Below are 17,666 nucleotides of genomic sequence, written 5' to 3' on the forward strand. Positions count from 1 at the left end.
ATAAATACATATGATCTCTCTTCCCCAAAAATATTAGACTCAAGAACATCATTTCCCCCAAAGAAAACTACCCTTTCCTCTTCCCATAAGTCCTTTACCTGCTTCTTCCCCTCGCCAGGTTAAGGAACTTTCAGCCCCGCCTCCCTGCCGGTCCGAGCTCCGCCTTCTCGGTCCACCTGTGTGCCCGGCCCCTGACGTCACCGCTCGGCTTCAGCGGCTTGCAGGATTCCGGCTCCTGATTGGTTCGTCCGACCACGCCTGGCAGTCCACCAATGGCAGCGGCGCTGGGTGGGGCGGTGCCCATATCCAGGATGGCGGTCCCAGCACCTATGGGCCGGTGACCGGCAGCGGGGGAAGCGGCCTGGGTTGGCCCTCCGATTGTGGGGTCCTGGGGGCATCTCGCCGAGTACCCCCCGGCCCGACTACAAGACCTTCCCCGGGCCAGAGCAATGGCTGCCGAGAACAGCGAGCAGTTTTGGAAGAGGGGCGCCAAGCTGCCGGGGAGGTGAGCCCAGAAGCTGAGAGGAGGAAGAGGGGATTGGACCAAACCCTTCCAGATCTGAAGCCCTGAATCTCGCGGGCCTGGGGCCCCGCCGACCCCGGCAGGCTGGTTTGGGCAACCTGGGCTGGGGGAGCCGGGGCGGCCTGGTGGCGGCAGGGCAGCTGTCAGGCTGAGGCGCAGGCAGCAAGCTGTGGGGACGGCTGGTTGTGGGAGCAGCCCGGGGTCTGGGGGGGAGGGCTCTGGGGGTGCTGCCCTCAGCCGGGCGGTGGCCGGAGTCCGGGCGTAAGAGACCCTGGAGTGGGATGAGCAGCCTGTGTCCGTCCTGGGTTAGGAGGCCCGGCCCTGGAACTGCTTCTCACTTTAAACAGAACTCTCTTGGGGGGTCTCCCCCACGCACGGGTGGTTGTTTGGACAGGGATGGCCCCTTCCCCTGCTCCTCCAGCTCGGCACGTAGGAACCTTTTCCCTGGATTCCAACAAGGTTCTGCTGGGAGCTTGGGACCGTCTGCAGGGAGACAGGAGAAATGAGGAAAAGTCTCAGGCCCGACCTTACTTGATCTTCAGTTGGCCTTTTCCCATTAGGAATTATTACAGGGTCACCCAAGAATTGAGGTTATTTCTTTAGCCTTTTCTAAGGATTTATTGAACCCCAAGTGGCCCCTTACCCTCCTGCGTTGTATTGTTCTTTTTGTGGAAATGCACTAAATTTTCATTCTTCAGTTGATTGGATGGAGAGCAGACCTTCTAAACTACTTTTTTTTTTTTCCTTTTTGGTGTATGTTGAGACCCTTAGCAATTGTAAGTCCATTGATCTGCTGTTGGTTTACAGTTTAAATTTATTTGAAACTGTAGCAAATTCTCAGGGCAGAGTCCTGAGAAGTATAAGGAGGACTGTATGTTTCAGTCGTGAATTTAAGATTTCTGACAGCCACAGTCTACTTGGTGATGAAATTCATGTGGATTGCCCCACTTGCTACCTTTCCTCATTGATTGGGGTCTTTTCCTTCTGGGATAATCCTTTGAACTTGTGACCTTTTTTTTTTTTTAGATTTTTTTTTATTGGGGAAGGGGAACAGGACTTTATTGGGGAACAGTGTGCACTTCCAGGACTTTTTTTTTCAAGTCAAGTTGTTGTCCTTTCAGTCTTAGTTGTGGAGGGCACAGCTCAGCTCCAGGTCCAGTTGCCGTTGCTAGTTGCAGGGGGCACAGCCCACCATCCCTTGTGGGACTCGAGGAATTGAACTGGCAACCTTGTGGTTGAGAGCCCACTGGCCCATGTGGGAATCAAACCAGCAGCCTTCGGAGTTAGGAGCAGGGAGCTCTAACCCCCTGAGCCACCGGGCCAGCCCGTGACCTCTTTTTTTTTTTTTTTTTTTTTTAATAGCAAGAGAGAAATGAGGGTCAGTGGTCGCTATATAGCAGACTTATTTAGGATCCTATTAGACATATGGAGAACGGTGGGAATCAGCTGACACAGGATTAAAATACTGCAAGGGAATGCAGAGATAGCTTCAGATGAAAGTGCTGTGGAATTACAGTGTTAATGTCAGTGCTAAAGACTTTTATGTTTTTAGATAAGCACCACTTCCTGCCAACTGATTCCTTTTCCTTCCTGGTCTAGTGAGCTCTCCAGTCTCACCAACTGTTGTTCTCTGGGGTTTTCTGTAGTGAGGTCATTAAATGTTGACATCCTAGGGTTATAATCAGAATCAATGGGAGAACTGTTAAATCAGGAGGCAGTAGATGAGATGTGGGACATGCATGGTCTTTTGTGCCTACTGAGTGCTGGTTGTTATTAACAATCTTTTGTTTTCTGTGTTTCCTATTTGGACAATAGGAACAGTCACCTTTTTTCAAGGCACAACTTTTGCAAGATAGGAAGAGGAGTCTTTTCAGTTTTCTCACATTTCTGGCTTCCTTTTTCGTTTTGAAGAGGAATATAGAGGGATAGAGGAGGGACCATTTCAGTTCAGAAAGACTTGGGTTATTATTTGGATCCTTTTACCTGTGTGATTAAGGACAGATGGTTTGCTCAATTTCTCTAGGCCTCAATTTCCTGATCTATGAAATGAGGATAAAAATACTTTTCTCAAGGTTTCTGTGAGGACTTCATTTAACATCCTATTTGTAAAGAACCAAGGACAGTGTTTATTTAGTACATTATGGTTGCTCAATATATACTAGTAATTAGTACTCTTATTCTTAGAGCAAATAAATAAACTTTTACTCAGATCCTTACCCTGGTGCTAGGTGTTTATGTTCATTGTTTATCTTGAGACATTAAAGTGTTGCCATGATGACAGTAGTTTTTATACCTTGCTTGTTGAGGGAAAATATTGTTTAGTTACGTGCTTTTAGCAGGGAAGCCTCCAGGATCCCCTGGTTATGGGGAGAACTACTTTTAGATAGTAAGTGCTTTGATTTAAGGAAAACGTTAGGGCATTTTCTCAAGAATAGAAGGTTTGCATTTGTACTCTTTCCATTTTAGTGAAGAAACACTTTCTCCTGGTGGAGAAATGACATGGACAACTGTCTTTAGGCCCATTGCAACCTAAAAGTGACACTAGTTTACTTTTCTTTGCAAACTGAAAGGTGAAAATTCAAAGCAATGTCAGATTACTTTCAGTTTCTTTGATCATGATCCAGCGACCTTAATGACAAACAAGTAGGAATTTTATTTAGTAAAATAGCCTAAGTTCACAATGAATTAAACTTTTTTTTAAAAAACAACAGCTTTATTGAGATATAATTCACATACCGTAAAAATTCACCCATTATTCAGTGGTTTTTAGTGTATTCATCTAGAGTGTGATGGTTTTGTACAACCATCACCACTAATTTCAGTACATTTTTATCACCCCAAAAAGAAACCTCATATTAATTAGTAGTCACCGTCCACCCCTCCCCACCCTCCTCAGCCCCTGGCAACCACTGATCTTCCTTTTTCTATAGATTTACCTTCTGAACATTTCTTATAAATGGAATACTGTGATATGAGGCCTTTTCTGGATTCTTTTATTCAGTATAATGTTTTCAAGGCTCATTCGTATCAGTATTTTATTCCTTATTATGGCTAAATAATATTATATGGCTGTGCATCATTTTGTTTATCCATTTGTTAGTTGATGGCCATTTACATTGTTTCCACTTTTTGGCTATTGTGAATAATGCTATGAAATTCATGTGAAGTTTTTGTGTGGATGTATGTTTTCAATTCTTCTGAGTATATGTAGGAGTGGAATGGCTGGGTCACATGGTAACTTGGTGGAATAAAACATCTTTTTAAGTTCTCTCAGTTATATGCATGCATAAGAGCCCTGGGTACTTAATACATCACATGGTCCTTGTATAGATGCCTAGGAAGCTAGGAGGCGATATGTACCACGTGGTTAAGAATCAGGCTTCAGAAACTTGCAGCTAATAGGTAAGTCAGTCCTGGAGATCTAACGCACAGCGTAGGGATTATAGCCAACAGCGCTACATTATAAACTTCACAGTTGCTAGGAGACTAGGTCTTAATTGTTCTCACCAGAACAAAGAAATTATAATTATGTGACGTGATGGAGGTGTTAGCTAACCCTTTGGTGGTAATAAATTGCAATAGATAAATGTATCAAGCCAGCACATTGTACAGCTTAAACTGTCACAATGCTTGTCAATTATATCTCAAATAATAATTTGTAAAAAGATGAAGGTTTTGAAATAAGATGATAGGAAAGCATTTATGTGAAGTTCAAGAACAGGCAAAACTCGTTGATGTTGATTGAGGTCAGTGGTTGGTGGGGAGTGTTGACTGGGGAGGAGCGTGAGCCTTCTGGGGCAGGACGTGTTCTTCACCTTGATGGTGAAACCACCTTGATCCGGGTGGTTTTCTGTATACAGAGGGTGCCAAAAAATGTATGTACATTGTAAGAAAGGAAAACTATTAAAATTGTAATACTCACTATATACCGATAACAAAAGATGAATACAAGTCACGTTTGACGCCTGCATTTACAAGAGGTGCCCAGAGTGGTTCCCATCAGCGTCCAGACACTTCTGATGACCATGAACTACTGCTTGAGCAATGTTGACCAAAGTTTCCACTTGTCTGCATTTTTTTGACACCCCTGGTACATGTAAAGCCATCCAGCTGTACACTTAAGATTTGTGTAGTTACTGTGTGCAAGTTATATCACATTTTAAAAGTTAGAGAAAAAGACTACAGGGGAGCCCATGGTAGGAGAAGGGCACATGGTTCAGTCTGTCGTGAGGCCACCATTGAAGGGTAGGGAGGAAAGTAAGTGGGTAAGTGGTGGAGGAAAATGCAGCAACACTAAAATCTACCCACCAGGACAGATTGTTGACCATGTGAAAATTGCCCAAATCGAAACGGACAAAAGCTTCCTTTCTCACAGGGGAAGACTGAAGTGTAAAATTGTACTTGAATCTTGGTATCCAGTGAGGATCTTGATATTGGCAGCTGGGAGACTTGAAGAAAACAGTGTAACCCGTAGGATTCAGGGCTGACAAGTCACAGAGCTCATCAGATGTGAGGTGGTGGCTGTGCAAGAGGTTGTGCAGCACTGAGAGTGTTGGGGTGTGAGCGGTGACGGTGGGAAACCCTCCTGGCTAAAGGGAAGCTGTAGTGGTGGTCAGATAGGCTGACACTGGCCTTGGACATGAGATCCTAATTCGGAACCAGCGGGGCCTCCACATGCAGTTGTGAACTGCGGGGTGTGTGGGTGTGTGTGGGGGTTTCTCTCCTCCAGCTGTGAGCCTGAGGAGGGCTGTACCTGCCCAAGGGGCCTGGAAGGAGGAGGGAAGCAAAAGGGACTCTGCAGGGAAATGGGCCGCGCATGTGACAGCTGTCCTTGCTCTGATGTAAGGCTGTACGGAGAGCAGGCCCTTCTCAGCACCTGCCCTGGGCCTGCTGTGCGCTAGGTCTCCAGGCGGTGCTCCCCGTAGATTGTGTTGGTTGTGCAGGAATGCAGAGACCCCATTACCTAACTCCCTGCCTTGTTTTCCCTGAGAGACGTGATCCCCATGAATCTGTGTGGGGAGTTGAGGGACGGGAGGTCTCTTCTTCTGTATCTGCTTCAAGCTGAGAAGGGGGGTAGTGCTGTCCCTACCTAATGGGGAGTCACAGAACTCGCACCCTATCTGTTCTTAAGTATTAAAAAGGGGGGTCTCTTCTTCCTTGGTTGGGGTGTACTAGAAGCCTCCCTGGGATATAATTTGTATCCCAATGGCCCCTAGATGAGGAGAGACAGATATTAATTAATAAATCAAAAGCGCTGGCTCCAGGGATGGGACTCAAAGCCCAGGGTTAGGTCTGGACTGGCCTGGAGGAGTGTTAATACCCATTCGGTCTCTGGGATGGCGTTTATTTATCCAAGAGTTAGGTCTGGAATGGCTTGGGGAATGTTGGGCTACAATGATTATAGTTCACAGGCTTTTCAGTAGTTATTAGGCAGGGGTGAGACGCATTCTGTGATTTAGGCTAGGAGCAATCCTTAGTTTAGGATTTAGAAACTGATTAGAAGAGTGATTAAGACCAGGGGCTAAGGAGCTAAGAAACTAGGGAAAGGGACGCTTAACATTTCTATACTGAGGGGACTTAAAACTTCTGTAGTGAAGGGGCTTAAACCTTCTATAGTGAGGGGGCTCTCCCATATCGGGACGGGTATTATTCATTCATTCCTTTCTTGTAGTCCCTGAATGCCCAACTCCTCTCCTTGGGAAGGACCTTCTCCAATTGTTAGGAATGAAAATAGTTTAGTTATAGGAGAAAATCCTGTCCTAAGACCGCCCCTCCAAATGTTAGTTACGCAAACTGAAGACCATCTGAATACTCTCACCCCTACATGGAAGAGTCAAAGTGACCCCGTGTCTGAGACACTGGGATTCCTGGCCGGGCTGAGAACCCCAGTCCTCATTAGTCTTAGGGATCCCTCACAGTTTCTCCCCCAGAAGCAGTACCCTCTAAGGCCTGAGGCAAGGGCTGGGCTTCAGCCTGTAATTTCTAAGTTTCTTACTCAGGGGCTACTTAAACCCATTAGTTCTCCTTGTAACACTCCTGTATTGGCGGACAGGAAAAGGACAACTCCTATAGACTAGGAATCCGCCATTGCCCATCACAGAAAAAGGCTGAGTCATTAACTAAACAGTGAGAATGCTTGAGGTGCTCCAAGAAGAACTGGACTCATTAGCTGGAATCCAGACAGAGCCCTGGGCAGAAGTTGCTCTGGGTCATCTTGGTTCTCAGCAAAGAAAACAAGATCCCATCATCAGAGACAGGTGGCAGCTGGAGGAGACGATAGTTCTCTTCCAAAACACCATGACATAGCCTATATAAAGTGAATTTAAAAACAAACATAACATAAACAAAGAGACTGAGGCTAAGGGCCAGATGAACACCTGTCACGGTGTAACCATGACGTGCCAGCCCTGGGGCTCCGTGGTTTTGGGGACTTGGCTCAGGGATGTCTGAAATCCTACAACCTGGTGGTACGACAGCCTGCAGAAAACAAGTATGAATTACGATACAAAGGGAGAAGGTAGACAAAAGACACAAGAAGTGATCAACTCAGAGCAGAGTATTTATTTACTGAGCACAGAGAAGGTTTGTATCATTTACCTCCCACCTGCCATTTTCCTGTCTCCTATCTGCCACTTGCCCCAGCACAGCAAGCATATGCTTTATAAAAGATGTTCAGGTTTCACGTTTATTTTTTTTGAAAAATTATGACAATATTCCACTCCTTTTATTAAACTACCCGTCCCCATCCTGGAGAAAAGTAACAGAAAAAATAATCAAACAGTGTGATTCCCATTCAGAGAAAGTAAGTAACAAGGAAAAAGAAGGACCACTCCCCCCACGAGGAGGCAAGGGTGGGAAGAAAGACATTTCCCGTCATCCCTGGAAAAAGAAAGTTGGTCCAGGGCAGGAACCATAGGCCTGAGCGAGCAGGAGAGTGGACCCTTCTCCCTGTGTCCTACGTGCTACACGGGGAGGACAGACCCCTCAGCGGAGCAGCTGGACTAAGAGAATCAGGGGTCCACAGACAGACCAAGTGGGAGGACGAACAGCTCGTGTCTCACTGGTCCACACACGCAGCTCTGCAGCTATAGAAGTAAGTGGTAACAGACTCGGGTCAACCGCTAATCACTTAAACACGCTGAGTGTCCTCACAGCCCGTCTCACACCCCACGTTCAAAACATCACAACCTCCCTGTAGCTCAGTCCTAGGTCCCCCCGACTCAACTTCTTGTCTTGTCGGGACCTTGAGGACAGGACCTCAGGAAGCCCTGAGAACACGAGGGTCCTGGGCACTGGACAAGAGCCTGATTAGAGACGGGCCGTAAAGAAGAGCTGAGCAGAAGACCCAGGAGAGGGGGTGCTAAAGGCAGACTCATGTGGGGGTACAGCTTTCGGCTCTGCTCCTTTTTCCTAAAGGTTATTGAGATCAGCTTCCTCCTGCTCTGTCCTGTACGTACTTACAATTTGACATTGGACCCCTCCGTCCACGTACAAGGACACAGCATCCCAGGGAGGCCCTAGTGGTGCATTGAAGCGTCAGGACAGCTGGGTATCATCGTGCTCTAGGCAGAGCCAGTGAGTTCAGCTTCATTGTTTTGCATCCTTAGTTAAATGTACTCTTATGTATTTTATTCATTTTGATGCTGTCGTTTCAAGCATGCGTGGTCAGAATTAACGCTGGGTATTATCAGGTGTAGACCATTACTCGAAGCCTCTTCTCCGAGGAACAGTACACCTCACAGGATGTGTCGCTGTTGTAGGTGGTGAGCACACTTTCATTCCAGGGTGGGGAGCAATGGAGAAGGTGGTCAGATACAAGCTTTAAAGTCCATTCAGGTTGTGACTTACAAACTGTGAGTCTGGAAAAGGATGTAATCTTGAGTACCCGAGGGCCGTCACCTACGCAGACTAAGGATTAAAGTGACGTTGCGTGTAACATGGCCGTGTCGAGGACGCTGTGAGCACTGGGCACGGGTCAGGTGCCTGAAGTGACAACATGGCTAACAGGCCCTGCACAGGCTGTGCTCACTGCTGTGTAAGAGGCCGGATTCTGGTCTGTGCAGGGAAATCATCAGTCATTTTGCAACCAACTGAGATTCACTTGGGATGGAAACAAATCCCACCACTAGTTTCTCTTCCCTCCATTTCATCAAACTTTAGTCGTGCTGTTTTATTATTATGATTCTTTTGTCCTTATTTTTTTCTTTATTTCCATCCCCCTCCCACTTCCTCTCTGGCAACCATCAGCTTGCTCTTTATATCTATGGATCTATTTCTGTTGTTTTGTTAAATTACATACATAGGTAAAATCATACAGTATTTATATTCGTGTGACTTATTTCACTTAGCATAATGTCCTCTAGGTCCATCCATGTTGACACAAATGGCAAGATTTTATTATATACTGTGTTTCCCCGAAAATAAGACCTAGCTGATCAATCAGTTCTAATGCATCCTTTGGAGCAAAAATTAATATGAGACCCGATCTTATATTATAGTAAAATAAGACCAGGTCTCATATTAATTTTTGCTCCAAAAGACGCATTAGAGCTGATGGTCCGGCTAGGTCTTATTTTCAGGGAAACACGGTATACACACACACACACACACACACACACACACACTCACACACATCTTCTTTATTCATTCATCTACTGATGGACATGTAGGTTGTTTCCATGTCTTAGCTAATACTAATAATGCTACAGTGAACATAGGAGTGCATATAACTTTTCAATTTAGTGTTTTTGTTTTCTTTGGATAAATACCCAAAATTGGACTTGCTGGATCATACAGCAGCTCTTGTTTTAGTTTGAGGAATCTCCATTCTGTTTTCCATAGTGGCTGCACCAATTATAGCCTCACCAACAGAGAGAGCACCAGGGTTCCCTGTTCTCCACATCTTCGTTTATTGATAATGGCCATTCTGACAGGTGTGAGGTGATACCTCATTGTGGTTTTTATTTGCATTTCTCTAATCATTAGTGACATTGAGCATCTTTTCATATGTCTATTGGCCATCTGTATGTCCTCTTTGGTGTAATGTCTGTTCAGGTCCTCTGCCCATTTTTAAATTGGATTGTTTGATTTTTTTTAATGTTAATTCATGTGAGTTTCATATATATTTTGAATACTACTCCCTATCTGATGTATTATTTCTGAATATCTCCCATTCAGCAGGTTGTCTTTTCATTTTGTTGATGGTTTAGTAGGTTTACCTTAAGACAAAGAATAGGATCAGGAAACAATTAGGGGAAGGGAAAATGCTGGCACAGACAGTCACCTTCCTGGAGGTCCGTTCTTCAGGAGCAGATCTTCCCCTGATTAATATAAACCCTGGCTGTGTGGACACCCAGCATCCCAGGCTGGAAAACAGCCCCTGATCTTCCATCTGTGTCTGAGCAGTTTCTCCATTTCCCCGCCCAGTCACACATCTCTTAGGGACCATCTACACACACCTGCCTGCCTACACATTCATTTTTCCTGAGGACCTTGTTTGTTGACATTTTATAAGAAATGTGAAAAGGACACATTTTTGTAAGGGTGACCCTGATGACAAGAGGATCTGATTTCCAGAAGCCCTGGTCCCTAAGATGGACTTTCAGGGAAATTTGCAACCTTGCTGCCTAGAACCAAATGGAGAAGCAAAGGAAATGTGGGCTGAGACCAAGCCTGTGAAGCCCTGAGGTGACCACAGGGGCTGGTGCTCCCTTGTGACACAGGTCACTCTGGATCCGGGGCTCCTGGGAACTGGACACACTGATTCGCCAAGTCCCCAGCCTCCCGCCTCTGCCCCCTCCCCATAGTTTCTCAGTGTCCCGGATGCCGAGCTTCTAGTTCCCAGGAGTCATGTCTCCCACCTTTAACCTCTCCTCTGGGTGACAAATGGCCACCAGACCAACCTGTGACCTCTCCCCCACGTTATTTGTCATCCTGGCTCCCTCCCAGAATTTGTCACCTGCTTCGGTCACCATCACTGGCCCCAGCAGTAACAAGGACAGATACTATGCCCAATGAACCATGTGGGATGAGACCTGACAGACGGGAACCCTGTATCCACCCCTCCATTCCTAGTATCTTCTCGCACATCCCACTTTCAAGGGTTAGAGCAGCAGGAGCTTCAGGCCAGCCACGGTCCCCGCAGTGATTAGGATGTGCTGGGACGTGGGTCAGAGAAGAGAATGGCAAGAGCCTGACCCGGCCACAGGCACCCAGAACAGCACCTGCTACAGTGGTTCTGAGAAGGGGCTTCCAGCCCTTGCCTCCCTTCCTACCTCATCTCAGGATGAGGGGCCTGGGCAGCTCTTATGCTGCACGTGGCACGTGTGTCTCTGCTCCCCTCCACAAGAGCTGCCCACCTGTGGAGAGTCCTGTCTGCTGCAGACCTGGTGGCCACAAGCTCTGTGTCCCGGGTCTGGGGCTCTTCAACTTGCAACAGTTCAGAGGGATCTCTGCCGGGTAAAATGCCGGGGCCGCTTCCCATCAGGCCTTGTGTGACAGGTCACATATGCTGACGGTGATACTTGAGAGGGTCAGAAGAGTCAGAAGGGATTTGGGAGATAAGTGTCTCCTATCACAGTCCCTTCAACAGACACATTCAACTAGAGAATGGACAGACTCGCTGGGTTTGAGGGAAGATAATGAAGAAAGTCAGCCATAGCCACAGCCTGAGGGTGGGAAGAGGAGATTCTATTTCAAACTGGATTCTAGGATGACCCAGCTTCCATTATTTCATTCCCTCTTTTTATCTCTAAAGATGTCTTCTCTGCTTTTAAACCTATGCATTTGGTCTCAATTTTAGTTATCCGTTTTTTCAATTTTAAAATTTCTACTGGGTTCTGTTCTATGCTGAGTTGTGTTCCCCCCAAAAGGTATGTTGCAAACAACCCCCTGTATCTCAGAGTGTGACCTTATTTGGAAATTGGACCTTTGCAGCTTTAACCAGTTAAGATGGGTTCATTAGGGTGGTGACCCCAATATGAGTGGTGTCCTTACAAAAACAGGAAATTTGGACACAGAGACAGACTTGCACAGAGGGAAGTTTGTGTGACAAAACAGGGAAAATAGCATATGAAGATGGAGGCAGAGATTGGACTGGCAGAGGTCAGCTGCAAACCAAGGAATGCCAACCACTGCCAGCAGCCACCAGAAGCTAGGAGGAGGCAGGAAGGATTGTAGCCAGAATCTCTGAGGGGGCGTGGCCTTCCAACACCTTCATTTCAGGCCTCCAGAACCGTGATCCAATAAATTCCTGCTGTTTCAAGCCATCTAGCTTGTTGTCCTTTGTTACAGCAGCCCTAGCAAACTAATACATGTCCCTTTTAAAATCTGCTATGTCACCTTTTATAATTTCCAGTTCCCCGCTGAAATTCTTTTGTATCTGTATTTGAACTGGAAAGCACACTTGTTTTACTGCATGTGCCTCATATTTACAGATTCCAAAGTTTTTGCAGTCCGCCTCAACTGAAACTTGTTACCGCGTATTCTGGCTCATGTCGTCTTGGTTGGCTTTGCTAGTATGCTGGGCCGTTTTTAAAAATACTACGTGTAGACCTCTCCAACTCCCCTGCTGTCTTGGCGGCTGCTCTTGGTTGGGGACCGACCCACACCTAAGGCAGGAATATGGGGGCTGCAAAGAAGACGAAAAAGTTGCTGGAGTTGATCAACTCTAGGCTCCAACTTGTTATGAGAAGTGGAAAGTACACATTGGGATACAAGCAGACTCTGAAAATGATCAGACAAGGCAAAGCAAAACTGGTAATCCTCGCCAACACTTTCCAACCGTGAGGAAATAAGAAACAGAGCCATGTTGGCCAGGACGGGTGGCCATCACCACAGAGGCAACAATATTGAACTGGGCACAGCATGTGGAGAACTCTACAGAGCATGTGCACTGGCTACCACTGATCCAGGGCGTTCTGATGTCATTAGCAGAAGCCAGGACAGAGTGGGGAAAAGTAACTCATGCAGATTTTTCTTTAATAAAACTGGCCAGAACTTTTTTTTTTAAAAATAAAAATAATAAAAATGTTGTGTGTAGGAATTATTTGCAGCCTAAAGTGGTGCTATCTTATTCAGGACGGTTGTCCTAGTTGTTTTTTGGTGCCAGGGAGATGTTTGCCATGATGCTGAACCGCAGTCTGAGGGCCGAGTCATCCCTTATCACCCAGAGATGGAGAAACCATAAGTGACTGTAAGGTCCTGAGCGGACTGTTTATTTCAGATTCACTCACGTTTCTAGGAAGCAGCATTTCAGAGTCACTGCTTAATGTGGGGGTTAGTGTATCTGGGTACCACCCTCGTTGGGCGCCAGCTTTCACCTCCTTTTCTGCTCAGTCCCTCAAGGGGGAGCCAAAAGCTCAGACAGAGTTCTTGCTGAACTCAGGTTTGGCAAATGCCCTCAGAGCGAAAGTGACTCCGGAGCTCTGGGCCCTCTGACCTCAGCTCCCCAGGCAGTGGTCCTGCCCTAGACCTTGGCTGGATCCCCTCACTGTGTTTGCATGTGGAGGGTTTCAAGGACGTGAACTATATTTTATCAGAATTTCTCGGTTCTAAGTGGTAGCCTGTGTTTCCTGAATCACCTCCTCCTTAACCAGCAGTCGGGGGACAAACTACTTTCTAGGCTGAGAGGGAGCACAGTGCTGGGAGCTCCAGTTCTGAAGGGGAGGGAAGGAGAGCATTTGATCTTAATGGAGGGGGAGCAACGTCAGGGTGAGTGACAGCTCAGGGGTGGGGGCCACAGGCCCAAGGGGGGGTGCTGGGGACAGAGGGGAAGGACAGGAAAGTCTCCCCTGTACACTTGCTCCCACAGAACATCTCAGGACCAAAGTCCGTTACAGGAAGTGCTGCTCCTTTGTTGTCACTGACTTTTCCTCCTGTCCCAGTGGCCTCCCTCTGACCCTCCCAAAGCCACAGGATCCTTTAAAAGGACATGAACAGAACTAGGGTGACTCTGGGCAAGTTACACACCAGGAATGTGTCTGAAATCCCACACACACCACGGTCACCTGCCAGGACCACGAGTGCCAGAGGAGGATTCAGGGTTCAGTCCTTTCCCTGCCCTCCCCTGAGTGAGGCCTCAGAGGATTCTCTCCCTCCCTGAGGGCGATCATGAAGGGGTGGCTGCAGTGTCTCATTCCAGACCTCGGGGTGTTGAGTAGCAGGTGCACATGCCCTTCAGTCAAGAAGTGGCTCAAGGTCTTTGCAAGACAAATCTTTCCCCAGTTGTGCTTGGTCTGCGTAGCCAACCTGCCTGTCACTTTCCAGGCTGTGGGTCCCTGTTCACAGAGAGGAAACCCTCACCATCCTGGGAGACTGTCCCCTGAGGAAGCTCCCGTTGGGGCCATCACGCAGCAGGGCAACCTCTGCAAGGCTGGGACTCTGGACCAAGAGTCAGTCAAAACTGTCAGCTGAGAAATAATAACCACGAGGTGTTGTGTCACCAAAGAAGGATTCATTTAGGGGAAAAAACAGGGTTGCAACCCAGCGTGTGCAGATGGCAGCCACGTGCACACTCTGCCTGCGTGCCAAGGTGGAGGGTACTGATGGGAGAGAAGGACAGTTAATGAGGGGAAGTTAGAACCTGGAGCTTTATTACAGAATAGCGTTCTTCCTTAGGGGTCTCGGGATCACTTCAAGCATAAGACCTTCCAGGAGCCCTCGCTCCTCCCACAGACCCTCCCCACTGATTACGTTGCTTCAAGTTCCAGTTCATCTTTATCAAAACCCAGATTGAAAATGAAGCCCAAAGCAACACGCCACACGTTGGTCCAGGCTGTGAGGGGTCACTGTGTCCCCACACAACTGGTGAAGACCCTCCCCTCCTCACAGGTGAGAGGAGCCTGACGTCACTCACAGGCCTTGCCTCGATGGTCCAAGCTCTGCTTGTACCTCCAGCGCCACGGGAATGTTCTGCTATGGTTTTCATGAAATCCTTCTGCTCCCAATAGTTGGGTCCCATCTTCTCCAGCCACGTAGCCCGCGGCATCACACTTTGACTCTCTCTGTCGCTGTTGAAGCACAGGACCCACCCACGTGTGTCCCAAGCTGGGCTTCCTGACTCTGGGGGATCAAGGGGGCATCTAACCACATCAGGGAGTGAGAGCCTGGGCTGAAAAGGCCCTCAGGGGAAGGAGGGAGGTGATGTCCCACTGCCGCCCCCTCCTGGCTCTGTCCTGAGCTGGGCTCAGCTGCTCCCAGCTCCCTCCTGCACCTGTGCCAGGGAGCTGCTCCCCTGGGGCCGTTATTGGTTTGTGTGGAGGGGAAAGGTGAGAGGAGGAGAGATGGAGAAGCCAGGACAGGGCTGGGGTGGGTGGAGGGGAACAGAGTGAGGTGAACGGAGGGGAGGGGTCTCCATCAGGGTCGGGGATCCCCACAGCAGCAGGAGGAAGGTTAGGAGCCACTGAACCGGCTTCTCTCCCCATGTCACTGTGTGCGGAGAACTCTGAATCCCCACCCACTGCTGTAAACACAAACCTCTACTAACTTTGATGGGCTTTTCCAGAACCCTAAGATCTAATTCTAACAAAAATGCGCCTCTATCATCAGTCTCCAGGCAGAACAAGCAGAACAAGCTGAAGGAGGCAGAAGGAGGAAAATGAAAGCCTGGGAGACGACGTGGGAGACAGGCACCCCTGAGGGCGGGGCTCTGCTTAGACCCGCCTCCTTGGGCTGCATGTGCTCAAGCCCAAACGTGGCTGTGCAGCTGTGTCCCCAGGCTCCGCGTTACCTACAGGGCAGTCGTGGGCCCGTTCTGCCTTGGAGACTTGATCCTGGGACAGTCTGAGTGAACCACCAAGGACATCTGGCTGCCTCAGGCCCCGGCAATCCTTTTTGCTCTCCCTACATCACAGAGTGAGCTCTTCTCCGAGGGAGGGCAATTTATTTTTGTGGATGGGTCTGAGATAATAGAAAATAGATGTTGGCCTCTAGAGGTCCCTGGTTCCTGGCACAGAGCTCCTGAAACCCTTGTAATAGGAACCGTAAGTGACAGGAACACTAGGATCACCTCTTGTTCTAACATTTGTCTTTGATCCCGTCCTCTCCGGGAGGGTGAACTCCATGGACAGAAGCTCCTGTGCTCAGGACCCTCCCAGACCTCGCCCTGTGTATTTCTTCATCTGGCTGTTCATCTGTATCCTTTATCATAACCTTTAATAAAGAAGTAAATATATGCAGACGTTTCCCTGAGTTCTGTGAGCTGCTCTAGAACATTCATTAAACCCGAGGAACGGGCCATTAGAACCTCTGATCTACAGTTGGTTTGTCAGAAGTGATAACGTGGGCTTTGGACTGGCATCTGAAGGGAGGGCGTCTGTGGGACGAGCCCTTAACCCCTGGGATCTGACACCAGGCAGACAGTGTTAGAATTGAGTTAAATTGTAGACCATCCAGCTGGTGAAACAGAGAATTGCTTATTGTAGGGAAACCTCCACACATTTGGTGACCAGATATGTCAGAAGTGAAGTGTCTGTAGAAGTAAATGAGACACAGGAAAGAATGACAGGGAAGCACTGGGTTTTCCCAACACAGGAGGAGAACTATGAGTTTATCCTTTACAACAGTACAAGGCAAGTAGGGGAAGGGAATGAGAGCCAGTGGGGGGGGGGGGGAGGACAGAAAGGTGTGGAAAGGTGTGGGAAAGGGCAGGTGACCAGGGGATCCAGGGGGAGGTGGGATGGCTCACTCTCTTTGCCCAAGCACCCACCAGGCGGTCCCCCCTTTGTCCTCTGTCTCCATTGTCAGTCTTCTCAGTCTCCATGCTCACCAGCCCTGGGCTCAGTCAGTCATAGGGCCCAGAGAGGAGGAGAAGGAGGGTTGGGGACCCCGTGGTCTGGCCGCTCGGGATGCCTTGGAATCTGGGGTGAATAGGGTGGCTGCCCACTGGTGTGGGTGTTGTAAATGTACATGTTGACTAACCCTGATTGATTGACTTTCCTACAACCTCAGAACTTATTGAAAAGTAGACATGATGCTGTGTCCTCTGTCCCTTGGTAGAGCAGCCGTAAACACCTGGCACAGGTGTGTGAGAACTGAGAGGAAGTCCAGCACCAAGCCGTCTGCTGAGCTGGACTTCCCTACCCAGCGACTGTGCTCAGTGAGAGTAGGAGATTCTCACACCCACACCTGGAGATTATCTTGGTTGTTGTTGTTTTATTATTTCCATCCTAGGCCTTCTGCCTGAGTCCCACCTCTTCCCCCAGGCTTTCACAGAAGAAATGTCACCATGGGAACTTGCTCTGTCTGGTGCATTCAGATACCACTTGTTCACAGTACGTGGAACACTATGTATTGTAACATCCTCAGTCATTTCTGTCAGCTCCTTATCACCACCCTGGGCTTGACTTTCTTCAACATGAAGCAAAGCAACTCTCTTTCTGTGGTACAGTGCGTGAAAAGTAACTAGTAGTCTTTACTCCATTTGTTGTTAAAACTTCAGTCCTCAGTTTGTCTCTAAGTTTCAATCAGTCTGGTCACTTCAGAGCAAGTCTATAAGCAGCACACAGCTTCACGAGCTGATCCACCATGACATTCTTTTGTTCCCATATCGAGCATAGAGACTAGGTGACTTTTGAGCCATTTTGTTTTCACAATTAGAAGCCACTAGTGCACTGACCATAGTGTTTTAAACGAAAAAAAGTCTGACAACGTCATGTGTTGGCAAGGACATAAAACAACTGCGTCCTGCTGTTGAAAGAGTAAATTGGTCCAATAGATTTGAAAAATGGTTTGTCCTTATCTACCAAAGAAAAGATTCACCTTCTGTATACTTGTGGATTCCACTTTTAGGGTTTACTAACAACAAGAAAATATAATCCTGGTATATGCACCGTATATTGTTCAAAGCAGTTTTATTTATAACAGTCAAAAGCTGGACTCAACCCAAAAATTCACCAACAGAAAAGTGGATAAACTGAGATATGTTCATGCAATGGAATGCTACACAGTAACAAAAGTGAATGAAATACAGCCACTCACAATTACATGGATGAACCTCACAAACAATATTGTTATACAAAAGAACAGATAGAGTATGATTCTGTCTACATACACTTAAATAGGAAAAAATAATCTAGGTTGCTAGAACTAAAACTATTGGTTACCTTTGGGGTGGAGAGAAGATGTAAAAATTAGAGACCTCAAC

At 47.5% G+C, this 17,666-nt stretch overlaps 1 long non-coding RNA gene across 1 annotated transcript; it reads left to right on the forward strand.

The window, feature by feature from the left end:
- The first annotated feature begins 278 nt into the window (after positions 1 to 278).
- On the forward strand, positions 279 to 15,699 carry LOC141571639 (uncharacterized). The gene is made up of 2 exons (XR_012496568.1): positions 279 to 505; positions 15,071 to 15,699. It is a non-coding gene; the product is annotated as an uncharacterized LOC141571639 (long non-coding RNA).
- Positions 15,700 to 17,666: the final 1,967 nt, after the last annotated feature.

The sequence above is a fragment of the Rhinolophus sinicus genome, linkage group LG05 (assembly GCF_036562045.2).
Source record: "Rhinolophus sinicus isolate RSC01 linkage group LG05, ASM3656204v1, whole genome shotgun sequence".
In the NCBI taxonomy this organism is placed as follows: Eukaryota; Metazoa; Chordata; class Mammalia; order Chiroptera; family Rhinolophidae; genus Rhinolophus; species Rhinolophus sinicus.